Raw genomic sequence first — 17,917 nt, forward strand, 5'->3', positions numbered from 1 at the left:
TGGGCAAAATGAAGAACGTGGCAGACCACCAAAAAAGTTTGAAGACGCCAAACTGCAATCAATATTGGATGAAGATGACACTTTAAGTCAAAAGCAAATGGCAGAAATGTTAAATGTTGCACAACGAACAATTTCTGATGGTTTAAAAGCTATGGGAAGGATCCAAAAGTGTGGAAAATGGGTGCCGTATGAATTAAACGAAAGACAGATGGAGAACCGAAAAAACACCTGTGAGATTTTGCTTCAAAGGCACGAAAGAAAATCAGTTTTGCATCGAATTGCTACTGAAGATGAAAAATGGATTTATTTTCAAAATCCTAAGCGGAAAAAATCATGGGTTGATTCGGGACAATCATCAACATCGACTGCAAAACCTGATCGATTCGGCAAGAAGGCAATGCTGTGTGATTGGTGGAATCAGAAAGGTGTGGTGCACCACGAGCTTTTAAAACCTGGTGAAAGCGTTAATACTGTTCGCTACCGACAACAATTGATTAATTTAAACAATGCATTGATCGAAAAACGATCAGAATGGGCCAGAAGACACAGGAAGATAATTTTGCTCCATGACAACGCACCTGCACACAAAGCAACACCGGTTCAGGACACCGTCAAAACACTTGGCTGGGAGTTGCTACCCCATCCGCCGTATTCACCAGATTTGGCTTCTTCGGACTACCATTTGTTTTCATCGATGGGACACGCATTGGCTGAGCAGCACTTCGATTCCTACGAAGAAGTAGAAAATTGGGTTTGATGCCAAAGAGGCACATTTCTATTGGCGTGGTATCCATAAATTGCCAGAAAGGTGGTCAAAATGCGTAGAAAGCAATGATCAATATTTTGAATATTTTTTTTCTTTCTTTGTTAAAATTGGTGTTTTATTTTCACAAAATAGTGCTCATTTCATACCGGTAGACCTGGTATAATAGCTAACGATCTTGTTTATACACATGGATTTTTTAACGAAAACACTAGATTAACGCCGTCAAAAAATTATATATTTCGCTGTTTTTTTATTATTAACAAGGAATGTATTTTAAATATACGTACTTATATGCGAAGCTTTCAAAGAATAAATAGCAAACCTAATCAATAAATTTAACAAAAATACCTCATTTTCATTTGACATTTTCGTGCGAACATTTGTTCTGAATAGCGCTACCCTAATTTGTTATAAACATTTTTTTCTTTATGCCGTACAGCTGAGTGATGTTTTATTGCACGCCGACGATTCGTCTACTGTTCTCATCAGCTTCATAAAAAATGCTCAAACAAAAATAACTAAGTTGTGATTTGAAAGGATCTATTTGTTAATATGGGACTGAAAGGCTGCAGCCTAAGGGAGATAGGTCGATTAACTAATAGAACACATCCTACAGTCCCATATATTACAAATACATTTAGAAACGAAGGCACGATTACCAATATTCGAAAACGAGTTACGAAACAAAAGTCAAACGAAAGAGATGAACACATGATACTAAACAAAATTAAGAAAAAACCCAAAGTTGAGAGTGGGGCAAATTTGCCCAATGATCGAAAATGCAATGGGAAAACATATTTCTAACCAAACGATCGTCCTGTATTATGGAAATGTGGTTATCATGGCGGAATCCCACGGAAACAACGGTGTATTAGCAAAGAAAATCGGCGTAAGAGACTTTTATCTGCGAAGGAACATGTGAATAAAGATAAAGCGTTTTGGGATATCATAATTTGGTCGGATGAAACAAAAATTAATCTTTTCCAGTGAGATGGCATCCGCAGAGTGTGAAGAAAAGCGAATAAAGATAATAATTCTTCTAATACACTTTCGATTGTAAAACATGGAGGTGGATCCCTATTGATTTAAAGCTGCATGTCCTCAAGTGGAGTTGGAAATATCCATTTTATAGATAACATTATGGATAAACATGGTTATAATGATATTCTAAAAAAGATGGTAAAACAGAAGTGCGCAAAAATTAGGTATGCTATATGTTCATAGATTTTTAACAGAACAACAATCCTAAGCACACCTCTTTGGTCAACAAAGAATGGCTAATTTGGAATATTCCAAAATTATCGGAAAACCTTTCCACAATCAATAGACTGCAACCCAATTGAAAATTTGTGGGCAAATTTAAAAAATCATATAAGAAAACGTCAAATTTCAACAAAAACATAATTCAAAAGATTGTATCGTAAGAATGGCAAAAAATCAGTCCTGAAATATGCAAAAAATGAGTTTATTCTATGAATAGAAGATGTCAAGCGGTCATCACAGCAAAGGACTACTCGACAAAGTATTGATGTATTGTTGTTTAATCAAAAATGTTGTTTAGTTTTATATTTAAATTTAAGTGTACCGACAAAAATGTTGTATGAGTATGTGGTATTTTTGTTAAAATTATTGATTAGTTTTGCCATTAACTCTTTGAAAGCTTTGTACATGAGTACGTACATTTAAAATACATTTCTTGTTAATAATAAATAAAAACAATAAAATAAATAATTTTTTGATAATAAAAATCGAGTATTTTCTTCAACGAATCTATGTGTACGAACAAGATTGTTAGATTTATATGGCTGTGTTTTTCGAGCGATTTGTACGTAAAGCTGCGAAAACACCGCTTGTTCAAAAATGATTTTCGGTCTTTTTTGAGGAATTTTTAATCGAATAATGGCAGTTTCGATTTTATACTGCAGTTACTAGAACTAGACAAAAAATCAATTTCTTTAACCCATTTACCGATTCGAACCCACTAAAACTGCGACAATGGGATTTTGTTGATTTACGCCATAGAATCAAATTTTTTTGTGTCGATATTTTCATTTATATCTTGTGTCGGTAAATGGCTCGACGAAATAAATTTTTTATGGAAGAGTGTACGGAGAATAGGAATTATTGGGAAAATGCCTGAATTATGAACGAGGGATGTACATACAAATTAGCGACTGCACTCATTGTACGTATTCAGCTTGTTCGCGTTATTGTAATTTTGTTGTATTTCAAACAATGACTTCAAGGAAAAAGAAAGCTTTCCAGACTTGAAGCAGGTAAAAGCGACAATACCGTTGCAAATGAGTTGCACTTATCGCATTTCATTCCTTCTACAATTTGGAAAAATCGAGAAAATACCAAGAGTGCGTTTAATGAAAATTTGTTGCAAAGGAACAGACTTAACTTAGCCAATCATGGGATTATCGATCAGGCATTATTTAAGTGATTTAGGAAGGAAAGAAGTAAAAGATCAACAATCAGTGGCCCAATTCCACAGGCAAAAGCGGAACAGTTTGCCAAAATAATGAATAAAGGCCCTGAATATAAATGCTCAGAAAGTTGGATGAAACGCTTCCGGCAAAGACATAATGTTGTGTACGGAAAAATTAGGGGTAAAGCCGCTAAAGTACCAGTTGCAGTCTCAAGACTGTTTGGCTAATAATTCGAAAAAATTAGAAGAATTACTAGGTCTTTAACGCAGATGAAGCAGAACTTTTCTACAAAACGTCTTCGAACAAAACACTGGAATTTAAATGAGAGCAAGGCACAGGTAGCAAAATGCCCAAGGAAAAGTCAGATTTATTGTTGCTATCAATATGGCAGGATCAGAAAAACTTAAGTCGATTGTTAATGGAAAACCAGAATTCCACAAAGAATATAAAGTCGTTACCTGTGTCCTACATGTCTAGTTAATAAAAAAAAACCTTGATGACGTCAGATCTGTTTAGAAAAAATTTGCAAGACTGGGACACTGAATTTAACAAAAATAATAAAAAATGAAATTTTAGTCATGTTAGACAATTGTCCACGGCACCCAAAAATCTCAAATTTAGAGAACATTAACTAGCATTCAATATCTCCCACCAAACAGCTCATCAGTTCTGCAGTCGATTAGCCACGGCATCATAATATCAATAAAAAAACATTTTAGAAGACTCTAGCTAACGGATATTATTGAAAACAATCGGCAAAACAAAGAACGTACTATTAATGTTTAGGATATCCAAGATTTCCAAAGCACGGTACAGGGTATCACCCCCAACAATCACGAATTGCTTTAAACATGCAGGGTAGCAACCAGCGCAACCAGCTGACGACTTTCAAGAGGAGAACGATCTTACTTTGGCTGAGAGGTAGCAAGAAGGATAAATGATGATTTTGAAAAAGTAGATGATGTGCCTCTTGCTATTATAAAAGAAAACCTTGCATTGTCGGATGAAGTATGAGATGATTTGGCAAATGTTGACCTTCACATGGAAAAAACGGAGCTGCACCTCACGAGGAAATTGCAAACGAAGTGCCCACCATTCAAGAAATCGAAGATGAAAGTGATGAAGACCCTGAGGATGGCGAAGATTTTAGGCCATTATCAATTGCAGAAGCCGTGAAAACCGTGAACAGTTGTGCTCTGCACAGTCACTTCAGCAACAAAAGGTTTTGAACGAAATTAGTTCCATAGTGAGAAGAATTGAATTGATTTATTTAAACTTGCGAGAAACGAACAAAAGTTCTAGCATAATTAATTAAATAAGTTGCTTTTACAATCCGTAAATATAAATAAGTTAAAAGTTATATTAAATTATTTCGGTTTTACTATTTATCCGTTATAGTTTTTAAGTCGCTAAGCAGATGTTTGTGTGTGTTTTTTTATGTTTATTTAATCATAAAAGAAACAAGTCTTGGTGTAACGACGACCGGATATAACGAGCCTTTTTACTCGGTCCCCTCGCCGCCGCTATAGTCGACTTTCACCGTGCTTCTGCTACATAGTACATATGGTGATTACTTTTAAACTCGAATTACATACCTGACGTTGGATCTGGCTTGGGTACCACTGCCGGACGTCGACGCCGTCTTCGCAGCACACCTTGACGGCCAGCATATATACTAGAAGTTGGATTTGGCGTTGCGTTACATACCTGAACCGAAAAATTAGCCCGCGCTTAACATTCTGTAAAAAAATTAAAGCATGACGTCAAGCCAGAGAAAAAAGACTTCATGGGATTACGGTATTGTTATGCGGTTTCGCTACGAGCTCCAGTGCCAAAAGGGCAAAGTTGGTTTATCTTCGACTGCAGCCTAGCGACGGCAGTTCAGCGGCAACTTCACATCTGACGGCGTGTAAACTGGCTCAAGAAAGATAAATACCAATAAATTTAGGTATTTATCTTTCAGCATTAACGTCGAGCCTATGTTAGTTCCGGTTATGTTAAATAGTTTGTAGGACGAGCGTTCAACAAGTTAGAGGTCAAGTCATGCGTCAATGTAAATTCTGTGCGAGTTAAGAAGTGCCATTCTGTCCCGTTATTCGTACATTTGGGAACTGCCACAGGTCAAGTGCCGCGATTTCAGTAGTAACGCTTAACGCCGGTCTTAAACTCGACGTTGGATTTGGTGTCGGAGCCAGCCTCAGACGTCGGCGCTCGGCTGATTCGGCAATCGCTTTTTAGTGGAAAACAATTAGAACAACATAACCAAGAGAAATTGAATAATTGGGAGGGAAGAAAATGTCAGCATTAAACATAATATGGTCCATGTCATATTGTATGCAGAACTAAATATTATTCCATATGAAACATTCGACTCTCTTGATGAGCAATTTGAGGTCGAATCTAGACCTCATGCACCAAGAAAGTTTGAACGCCATGAGCTAAATCTATAAGTGTAGTTAATTGGTTTTGTAAGTGTACGGAAAATATTTTATATGACTACTTTGTAATTGCAGGCCAGGACTCGGTGGGCACGCTTGTATAAACTGAGGTCTGTTGAGAAATATCAACAGCATTTCCGCAACTTTAACTAATGAAGTTGGGAATATGAAAAAGACGTATTGAGTGACCACGGTAGATTCACAGGTGAGTGTGATTTTACCACAGTACGAAATTTTAAATCTCTGACCTATCATCTGGTAGAATTCCTATAGCCTTTTCCTGATGAACTTAAAAACAAACTGGGCAGTTTTATCAGTAGAGGTGCTATTGCTAATGTTAAAATTATTGACCCTCGAGAATTTATTATATGTATGGTCGAGGTCGAGAAGGTGAACGATAACATACGACTTTCCCTAGTTCGGTGTAATCGGAATATGTAGATTGTAAGAAACCCTACATGAGGAAATTGCACCCAAACTAATAGGTCAATAAACGTTTGCTGTTTTTGACTTATTCGACGGTTAACTCTATTCGAAGTTGTCTGAAAAAGGCCTCTATCTTACTGGTCACAACAAATGCAACAACGGGACGGGTAGGGGTACATGCAGGTCACCATAAGTTCCATGCAGAGCATTTGTAAGAGTGTGAACCCAACCCAGCATGTATGGTGTATGATGGTTTGATGTGGAATAGTTGCGGAGGCCTGTAACATAAATGCTCCATTGACGCTCCTTATACAGGTTCCCCGTATTATAGTAAGCACTTTGAAAGTCAACTAAAAACTTTCTAATCAAAGTAAAAAAACCTTTTATCAGAGTAATATATAGCTAATTTTATGAGATATATTATTAATTTAGATAACTAGTCAATTTTTAAAACTCGTGTCTTTCAAATGCCCCCTATCAACTGCAATGCAATTTTTAATCTTAAGCTCAAAATGTTGTATCACCCGGTGGAGTCAATCTCAATTTACTCCTGCAGCTCCATGCCGAATCCGCTCTTCTAGCTCCAGAATTGTTCTTACACCACACCAAAAAACGACTTTTGGACTGTGGAACTTTTTGATAAACAGTTCTCGAGATTTTGACGACAATGACGAACGGACAGGAATAGAAGTTTAAAAAATAATGGTTTCAGAACTACTCATTTTCATAATTAATTTAAATCTTAACAAAATTGATTAATTTTCCTTTTGTGGATCAAGATCAAGGTGCATATTTCCTGTTCCGGACAATGCAAAACTTTAAACATTTAATTCGAAATTGCATTAAAGCTGATTGAGGGGATTTAGAAGACATGATTTTTAAAAATTGAATAGTTATCTAAATTAATAATAAATCCCATAGGATTAGCTATTTAGGGTGTCTCATTTTAGTAGGCCGCTAACTGGAAACTTCTTATGTGAAATAATTAGACTTTCCTTATGGTACTTGTTTTTGACACTTTGTACTCATCGCCCAGGCTGTTGAAGGTAGTAGAAAAGATACTTTTATTAAAAACTTAGGTATTTTTTAACGTATTTTAATTATATTTTGATCAAGCGCACATTTTCTATGATTTGGATAAATAATAAGGAAAATGGGGGGTCGTGTACAGCTTTTTTGCACACATCAATGGTGCACTTGTTTAGTTATTCAAATTTATTGTTCCGTCATGTGGAATTCTTCATTCTTTTAAAATGTTGATTTACAGCTCACTTTAAAAGGTAGTTTAGCTTATTGGCTTCGTATTCGTAGCTTCCATTTTTTATTTATGTCGAGAACGTAGTTAAACACATGATTGCCATTTTAGTACTTCATGCACGTTGCACTTATTAATGTTGTGATTCTCCATTTGAAAAACAATCAGTCTGGTGATAATGCCCGGATTGTTATGGATAATTTCTAAAATTTCGTCTCTCTGGTGTGATTAAATAAATAAATAAATAACGGAAACCACGTATCGGACGGCGTGCTGAAATATTTTCTAAAATACTCTGTAAATCATTGTTTTATCAGGGTGAAGAAATTCGAATGAAGAAACAACTAGTTTGAATAATTAAGCAAAAGCACCATTGGTGTGCGCACAAAAGTTTAGGGGAAGACGTCTCCTCGACGACCCATTTTTTTCAATTGTTTTTCCACAATTTTTTACCCAAACCATAGGAAATGTGCGCCTAGTCGATTTATACGGCACTGTAAAATTTCATTAAAATACCTTAAGAAACACCCAAGTTATTAACAAAACCAATTTTTTTGGCTAACCTCAACACCCTGTCTAATGAGCATAAAGCGCCAAAGAAAAAAGTACCATAAGGGAAGAGTAATTATTTTCAGATAAGGAACTTCAGGTTAGCGGATCGGCCTACTAATACGACGCACCCCGTATGTTAGCCCAATAAAAGATTTTTTTTTACTCTGATTTGTAAGATTTTATTTGCCCTTTAAAGTGCATGGTTCAATATGGGTACCCTGTATTATTTTCGAACATTATGCCCTATCTTCTCGATCGGATGATTGCACCTCCATGTAGGATTCATTTTCAACAGAAAGATATTTGAGGTATATCGATAAATACAAGGTAGCTCTATATTCCTGGCTGTTTCAGGGAGTCAATAATCGGTTTGCTCGTCTCAGCTTTATCAAAACTTATAAATTTTTTACTGGCGAATTTTCATAAACTATTTGTTGATGACAAAATTGAGCAAAATCTTAGTAAATAGTGCAAATTTCCTTTCAGCCTAGAGTAACTGCTAAGCTTATGAAGCTTCCCCACTTCTCCTCTTAGCTTTCCAACGGCTTGCAGTGATTATAAATGATTATTTGCGATTCCCAGTTAATTTTTTGTATCTTTTTATGTGACAGATTCGCGTTCATAGAAATAACTAATTATTCAATGCAATAATGTAGTTTGCTGGCAGTTCTCTAATCGAATAAAGTAACACAAACCGTCGCTTTTTTACCTATTATGTCCAATAAATACCAATCCATTTAAAAAACAAATGCCCTTGTTTCCGATCCCATAAGCTAAGCTGACAGAAGCTGGCCCTTCCAATTTAAATTATTTATTTTGTGTACACAATTCGTACAATCCAATGAAAAATGGGTCTGAACCATTTGCCTGGCGCTCGTTTTAACAATTCCCTCTAATTCCCTATTACGTTTAGTTTTAATTGAAGCATATATCTAACTTTCAGCAGACGTTTCGAATTTCACCCAACTCGAATTAATAAGCCCGAAAAAATGGAATGGTTTTTCTCCCGGGCAAATGATTAAACGCGGCTTAACTTTTTGCTTTACTTGGAACGATATATCCAATTAAGCTTAATGGAAAAATGTAAAATATTTGCCTTTTGCCATCCATATTGACATAATTTTTGTTAAACATGGAGCTTTAGCAAATTGCAAGTCCCGGACATCGGCCTTAATTCTGTGTCTCAAAGTCATTTCTGACACGCTAATGGAAAGCAACTAATGAAAAAGGCGTCCAATAAATGAGCCGAACGTTAAAAGCCGGATATTGAGGGGCATTTAAACGACAGGACAAATGATCTAAAATAGCATGTTTCCGATTAAGTCTGATACTCTTTGTGCTTTTCGTTTAATTGCCCAGTCCATCTGTAAAATAGAAATCAAGTAGACACCACTTCGCTAACTCATTGATCCATACCGTCCAAAGACAAATCATCTTGGACGTTATCTCCATTTCGAACAGTTTGCTTTCGTCAGACGACACTGAGATTATCAATTTAGGAATTGGAACAATGCTTAAATTAGATTCTGTCGTTACTATTCAAAACTTGTAGCGATTGGTGAATAAATTAACTATTTAGCGCAAGTTTGGTCGGGAATTCGACGGATATACAATGAGGTACAAGAAGTTCGGAACGGCGCCCTAATTCCTGAAACATATCGAAGCATTGATAAAGTCTTAAAATCCCTACGACCTCGGTGTCACAGGACAGAATTTCACGTCGATAAGTATCGTCCATGTTAATTTGATACCCTGGCGAACATTCCTGACGCGTTAAAACCGGGTATCCCACCCTCGATCATTCAACCCTATTAGCATTTATGGCGAAAATGCGCCCTAAAATAGGGGTTAGGGAAAGACCTGAAATCAAGTGGCGTCAAATTAGCATTAACAAGGTGGACGAGAAACGTGTGACCGACGCTTAAAACATACGTACCATCGGCCATTTTGCGTCATTGTCGATATACAAGGCGTTAGGGAAATAACTCTCGTAAATTTAACCCATGATTGAGAACATCGGTTTGAGCGCAAAAGTTCCTGGCGACGGGGGGTCGAAAGCCCAATAGTTCTTCCCCCAAAAAAGTGTCAAAGTTGGTGAGCGAAGAGCTGTGATAAGTATCGGAGTTCTCGTGGAATGTTGGAGAACGCACTTGACAGGTGTGGATTGTTCGACTGCGTGACAAAAAAGCTAAAATTGTCCGGCAATAACATTGCTAAAAGAGAATTTAAAATTCAATTAATAACTGATTATATCGGGGGAACTTAAGCGGCAACGCCGCACTGCACCAGCTCAAGCAGAAAGAGTTTATTTTTGTTATGACTATTTTTTGCAATTCCTTAATGCCCGATAGGTGATAAGGTCTGACCTTTTATTAGTACCCGAATTGGTTCCGGCCCATGAGCAGTACCCGGGCGAAAACGTGCTCTTCGCGCGAGTGCCACGATCAACTTTTGATTTATGGAGAGGCGTTACAAAATTTCGAACATTACGAAAATCGTCATCCAGAAAGAAAACATCCAGGTCGGCAAACATCTCCTGCAAGTTTCGCAAAACGATTCTGGATACAGGTAGCGCAATTCCTGCACGTCGGGGACGAGGTCGACAGCGAAAGATCGGTCCTGAAGCGGAAGAACCACGTTGTCGAACCTCGTTGGAGGAGGGCCCCACGCATAGGCTCAAACTGTTAACATTCCGACGAGTTAATGCAGTAAAAACAATAATTAACTTGTGCCTGAGATTGTGATGCGAGTGACGTAAAATATGTAACGTGTTACGCCAATCAGGGCTGATAATAATAATTTAAAGGTAAGGGGGGGTCCCAAAGTAATAAAATAAGGATCGCGGGTTTTAATTTTATGGATTTGGTGCATTTTGTTAATTATGTACTGTAAAACCCATCAGACCCCAGAAAACCGTGTAAAAGTGCATACTCAGTTTTCGTGGCTATTTAGGTATACTTCCTCTATGAAATAAAGAAACGATTCATCGCGGCAGATTCCGAAAAGGCCGTAAAAAATGTCTTGAAGCCTGATAAATCGCCCTGCGGCCCAATACGTTAGAAATGCATAAATATCTTACTAACCCTGAATATCAATGTGTGTTTCATATACAGGGTGATTCATTGGGAATGGGACATTGCGAAACCCGAGATAGGGGACACCAAAATATGACGACTGGACGCAACATGCCTTATGTCAATGTTGCGCGTTTCAGAGTTACAGGGTGTTAAAAGTTAAAATTTTATTCTAAAATTCCTTAATAACTTTTTGTGTTTTCATAGCATCAACACCAAAATCGGTGTATTTAGGTTTTGTAAGATGCCAAATACGGATTTTGATCTAATTTTTACGAAATTTCTAGAGGGCGCTAGTTTCAACCCACCGCTTCGATATATTTGGTCATATTTTTTTATGAGTGCAACTAAGGTGAAATTTTACTGAATGTATTGAAAAGGCGTCTATTTTTGCGCAAAAAAAGGTATTCTTGTACAATCCCGATATCTCTCTTCGTTTGCGAAATTTTCACCTATAAGCTAGTTCGTGTCCTTCCATTTCAAATTCCTCAAAAACGGAGGTGGGTGTGATTCGCTTGCATAGCAACGCATTACTTAGCAATTGTTACTTTAGCTAGTCAAAAAAAAAAAAAAATATGTCAAAAAATTCAACAAGCAGCTGATGAAATCAAGAATAACGTCGATATGCAATTTAGAATGAAAAGATCTTTGAGAAGAAGGTTAGTAAAATGCATTGAGGTGGAAGGTGGTCATTTTGAATATCTGCTTAAATAAAACTTTTTTTTCATTTGTTAATGTCTTTTCATTTGTTTAATGCGGCAAAATATTTATTTGAAAATTAATAAAACCGAGTTGAAGTGGAAGGACACGAATTAGCTTATAGGTGAAAATCTCGTAAACGAAGAGAGATATCGGGATTGTACAAGAATACCTTTTTTGCGCAAAAATAGATGCCTTTTCAATACATTGAATAAAATTTCACCTTAGTTGCACCCATCAAAAAATATGACGAAATATATCGAAGCGGTGGGTTGTAACTAGCGCCCTCTAGAAATTTCGTAAAAATTAGATCAAAATCCTTATTTGGCATCTTACAAAACCTAAGTACACCGATTTTGGTGTTGATGCTATGAAAACACAAAAAGTTATTAAGGAATTTTAAAATAAAATTTTAACTTTTAACACCCTGTAACTCTGAAACGCGCAACATTGACATAAGGCATGTTGCGTCCAGTCGTCATATTTTGGTGTCCCCTATCTCGGGTTTCGCAATGTCCCATTCCCAATGAATCACCCTGTACATTTTCTCTAATGGGGGCCCCCGATAAATCCTGGTTCTTTTATCAGCGCTCAATCAAGTATTTATTCGGGCACCTACAAGCCTCCCGCGTTAAATCTATCTTCCATCATTCCGCAACAGTTCGGACTACTGTTGCATACAGGGCGTTTCTTAATGGATGGCAAAAAATGAAACGGGCCGGTCGTGAGCTTGTTTTAAAGGAAAAACTTCATATAAAGGCATGCCCTAAATTGCTTCCATTTCGATTTACAGGGTGTTTAAGTTGAATTTTTTTTCGATTTTCATCAATTTGTCGATTAATTATGAAGATAACTGACTCAGAATCATTTTGGCAATAGTAACAGATCGAAACAACAATTATTCAGAATGCTCTGTGGGACGTTCCTTCTTTTGTGGCCGCTCTCAATGTTTTACATCAGAACTCTTTTTATGAAATTTTTAAATTTGGTTTGTTGACTTCCCTTGCTCTCCATGTCTTTTATCGACACTTTTGCCCCTTCGGTTTTCTGGAATTGCCATTCGTTGCCCTAAAATTTCTTGTAAAAATATCTCGATGGGTTGAAAATAATGGACACAGAACCTCAATGCACATTTATTCATGTGACATCTATTAGGCATTTTCAGTGCACGTTAGTGTGGCATAACATGCATAAAGCTCCTTTGACTGAAACCGGATGCAAACCATGTCCGTTAAATTGAATTTACTCTTCAAACGGAGTTCAGCAAAACGTAACTAAAAAATGGAGATCTATACATTGAATTATAAATCTGCCGGGTGAATTTTAAAGAGGAAAATCAAATTTGGCGTGGCCTGAAATATTAATTTGACGAAGGAAATGGCTAAATCTTTATGGAGTTTATTAGGAAAATTGATGTTATGGAAAATAAGATACGTACTTGGAATATAAATACGATCCCCAGATGGACATTCAGCTGTTGTCTTTCCAAACCCTCGCTCTAATTCTGAAGCCTTACTGGGTCTTTATCCTCAAAAAAAGTTTGCACAAAGCCAATTTAAAAGCCACACTCGAGGTCTCGGCATTATAAAAATCTTTAAATCCAATTTTAGAAGTGTAATCTTTCTTCATTTTTTTCCGGAGCGCTTCGGTGCATTAATTTGTGGCAAGCTGAGAAGCGAACATCTCCGAATGATAAATGACGTTATCTGACAAATTCGATGACACGAAATAAGGACGAATTCCGGGCTGCTTTTAACGTGAAAATGTAAAGCGAATTCTGCTAAGTAATCCGGGATGTGAGTTAGGCGAAGATCGATGTAAAATTGTCCCTCTTTTGGCAAGCAAAATACATTACTTTTGTAAAGATTCCAAACGTGGCATTTAAATTATCATCTGACCAAATTTGCGGAAGAAAATTTCATTTGCAATCGGTCGGGGCCGGTTCCGGATTTCATTAACACGCTAATTTATTTCGGACAATTTTTCCAATTTTTCAGCCAAATTCCCTTAAATTGAAATTTATTTACTCTGGCGGCCCCTTATTTGAAATTGGATTTTCTTACTGTACACTTCCTCTCTAATCTAAAATCCATTATAAACCATTGCAGGTGGATCCGATTTAATTGGATTGTTTCGTTTGTCAACAGCACCGATGTATTATCGTGAAAAAAACACTCGAATCGAAATACTAATTTAGCTAAGAACAAATGATAGCTGAAAGAAACATACATCACGTGCATGGAAACAGTTTTCCAATTTAAAGCTTCCAATCTGGAATAATGGATCCAGATGACAGACGTAACGAAGTAAACAACGAAGAATCGGGAAATATCAGACTATCAGTTAAATAGGTATATCCAGGTCGTCTGTTCGTTGGGAGGACAAAGAAGGCCTGACAGGGACATCCAATAAGGTCGAGTTTGGACGATATTTCCGAGATATTCTTTCAGACACTTACCGCTTTATCAGGTTTGATTTCAGCACGATTTTGCATTATGGATGGATGTCTAAATGGGTGACGTTTATTGTCAATGGACTTTCCAGGGTATATTCGAACTTCTAAAAATTTGAAAAGCTCTTGGAAACTCCGTTGTTTATATAAAGGGCGTCACCGATTTCTAGTATGTAGCGTGTGTGTCGCGTTTTCATTGGATTATACGAAATGTGAACATAAAATAAATAATTTCAAATGGTGAAAGTACAAAAAGTTTACTAGAAATCGCACATGATGATTTCTAATCACTGTAAGTCATTGAAAAGCCAAGAAGAAAAGTAGAGAAATTTCATAAACTTAGCAGTTATTCTGGAAGGAAAGCAAATTTGCATTATTGCTGAGATTTTGCACAATTTCGTTATCAGCAAATAGTTTACGAATATTCGCCAGTAAAAAATTTATAAGTTCTGATAAAGCTGAGAGGAGTAAACCGATTATTGACTCTCTGAAACAGCCAGAAATATAGAGCTACCTTGTATTTATCGATATTCCTCAAATATCTTCCTGTTGAAAGTGAATCCTACATGGAGGTGCAATCATTCGATCTAGAAGATAAGGCCCAATGTTCATAAATAATACAGGGTACCCATATTGAACCATGCACTTTAAAGGGCAAATAAAATCTTACAAATCAAAGTAAAAAAAAAATCTTTTATTGGGCTAACATACGGGGTGCGTCGTATTAGTAGGCCGATCCGCTAACCTGAAGTTCCTTATCTGAAAATAATTACTCTTCTCTTATGATACTTTTTTCTTTGGCGCTTTATGCTCATTAGACAGGGTGTTGAAGTTAGCCAAAAAATTTGGTTTTGTTAATAACTTGGGTGTTTCTTAAGGTATTTTAATTAAATTTTAAAGTGACGTACAAATCGACGAGGCGTAAATTTCCTATGATTTGGGTTTAAAAAAATCGGAGAAATAATGGGAAAAATGGGGGGTCGTGTACACCTTTTTGTTGTGCCCGTCAATGGTGCATTTGTTTAATTATTCAAACTAGTTGTCTCTCCATCTGGATTTCTTCATTCTTGTAAAACGTTGATTTACAGCGTACTTTAGAAGATATTTCTGCTTATTGCCATAAAATACGTGGTTTAAACTTTTCATTTGATTAACCACACCAGGAAATTGTACAAATTATTCATAGGAATCCGGGTACCAGCACGACAACGATTGCTTTTCAAATGGAAAATCAACGCATTAATAAGTGCAACGCACATCAAGTACTAGAATAGTAATCACGTGCATTTTCGAACTACGTTTGGGAGGGGGCAATAAGCTCAAATATCTTCGAAAGTAAGCTGTAAATTAATAATTTACAAAAAGGAAGAAATTCGGATGACGAAACAGCTAATTTGAACAACTAAACAAATGCACCATTGAAGTGTGAAAAAAGGGAGGATGGTTAACACGCGATCCCCATTTTCACTATAGTTTCGTCAATTTTTTTCCCCAATCATAGGAAATTTGTGCTTGAGTGAACTGCACAACATTGCAAAATTTTGTTAAAATATGTTCAGAAAAATCTAAATTGTTAACGAAAGTATTTTTTTAACTGACTTCAACATCCTATGTAATGAATATGAAGCGTTCGAGACAAAAATGCCATTAAGAAAGTCTAATTATTTTTGTATAAGGAGTTTCCGGTTGGCGGATTGGCTGAGTACTACGAGACACCCTGTATGAATCTAATCTTGTACAGGGTTCCCGATATTAAGCTATACACTTCAAAATGCTAATGAAAACTTTCTAATAAAATAAAAATCTTGTGTTGGATTAATATATAGCTAATTCTATGGGATTTTTTTATTAATTTATATATGTTGGAGAAACTCCAACATAAAGATCGCTCTCATGCATTGCCCTAACATCTGGGCAACAAATTTGGTAAAGAGAGAAAACAGAACCCAAAACTCGACACACCATTAGGTGCCAAACCATGGGTACCGCGCTAATCACCTTTCGTATGGTTTACTTCCACCCTGATTTATGAAGTGCAAATTGTCCAATAGATTAAGGGCCGCAGTAAATTAGGATGGAATGTCGCAACAAACTCGCAAGTGGACATGAACCAGAGGGTGTTAGCGATAAGGCAATGGTGTGAAAGCATCAAGGTGGTGATTTTCCCACGAAATCGTGGGAAACCAAACTCGGGAACCTGCGTTTTTCGGGAAGGGCACCACCCCTCTTGGAGCAAGCTCAGAACCGTTTCTCACCTCGTCGCGTTAACAGCAACTTCTCTCCTCTCTTAAAATTTCATAAGTTAGACTACAGAAGTTACAAACTTCTCACGCTCTCGTCGCAGTAGAACTCTATACACGGGCATTAGTGTTAATAATTTAATTACCACGCACCTCTGTAATTCAACTAGTCTGTGATTAAATTTAGTGTAATTCGTGTAATAGAGTTTCTATAACCTCTCGAACCTTTGGAACCCCATTATTTTATGACGATAGTCCGTCTGGTCCTTCGACTCGATTAGGAACCCCGCCAGCACATTTGGATTCCTCTGTGGGTGCCTAGTGAGGCACTCACTACTGTTAGGCAGAAACTCAGGAAGCCCCTGGCCTAAACAATATAGCTATTCAATCATTCGAAATTATGGCTTTTAAATGCCGACAATCAAGTCAATGCAATTTTTAATTTTAAATTTTGCATTGCTCGCCGAAGCATATCTCTATTTACTTCCATTTTGAGCTTTCATCAATTTTGTTAAGATTTGAATTAATCATCAAAATGACTAGTTCTGCAGCAGTTATTTTCTAAATTTGCATCTCTACGTGGTCTTCATTGGAGCGAAAATTCTCGCGAACTGTTTACCAAAAAACTTCACAGTCCAAAAGTCGTTGTTTGGTGTGGTGCAGCAACAATTCTGGAGCTAAAAGAGTGAATTAGAAATGAAACTTCAAGAATAGGTTGAGATTTACTTCACCGGGTGATGCAAAATTTTGAACTCAAGATTAAAAATTACATTGAAGTTGATAAAGGGCTTTTAAGAGACATTACCTAAGAGAATAGTTATCTAAAAAAATAATAAATCCCAAAGAATTGACCATATAGGGTTATTCACGTCATCGTTCACGGAATATTGCGATTGAAGTATTTAATATTTTGATTTTTTTTGCGTTGTATAAAATTTAAATAGCAGTACTTTCTAAAATTATTTTTCTTTTATACGGGGGTTTTTAAATAAGTGAAAAATTTCAAAGTTTTTTTTTAATGGAAGACTCAATATATTACAACCTTTCAGATTCCTTTGAGAAAAATAAAGCAGTGTTTATATTGTCTTGAAAGTTACGCAAATAATGATGAAAATATAAATAAAAAATTACCCGAAACAAAAGCGCACAAACATGACTTTTTATATTGATATTTTAGATGTATCCATGGCAAATGAAACGAAAAATAATAAGATTTTCATTGTTTTTTAATCTTAATTTTCGAACAAAATTTCTACGTTTAGATATACGAAAGTATAATGGTTTTCGATTGGTGGTATCTCTATTTCTTATTCCAAGTAGTGAAATATAGGGTGTTTCTTTTAATTATGTAAGTTACCATTCTTCAAACTAAATATATTCTTCTACTTATTTTTTGGGCATACTCTGTAAGATGTCCAAATTTTCGTCACTATACCATGAAATACGCCTCATGTCTCAGGTTTTGTGGGAATTTCGTCTTACCCCACCTTAAACTTTTTTTAACGCATTTCAAAAACCGTAAGATTAAGGGTAGGTAAACCTTAATCAAACTTACAATTAGGAAATCTCAAACAACTTACAAG

At 36.4% G+C, this 17,917-nt stretch overlaps 1 protein-coding gene across 2 annotated transcripts in view; it reads left to right on the plus strand.

Moving 5' to 3' along the window:
* Positions 1-17,917, plus strand: part of LOC136345810 (furin-like protease 2) — a 268,365-nt gene that overhangs the window by 45,120 nt on the left and 205,328 nt on the right. Inside the window, exon 2 of one of the 2 annotated variants that reach the window (XM_066294422.1) lies at positions 5,712-5,841. The exons of the other annotated variant lie outside the window; for it this stretch is intronic. The gene's annotated coding sequence lies outside the window, so the exon portion shown is untranslated. The remainder of the gene's footprint in view (positions 1-5,711; positions 5,842-17,917) is intronic. 2 annotated transcript variants of the gene reach the window in all.

This window comes from Euwallacea fornicatus, chromosome 21 (assembly GCF_040115645.1).
Source record: "Euwallacea fornicatus isolate EFF26 chromosome 21, ASM4011564v1, whole genome shotgun sequence".
Lineage (NCBI taxonomy): Eukaryota > Metazoa > Arthropoda > Insecta > Coleoptera > Curculionidae > Euwallacea > Euwallacea fornicatus.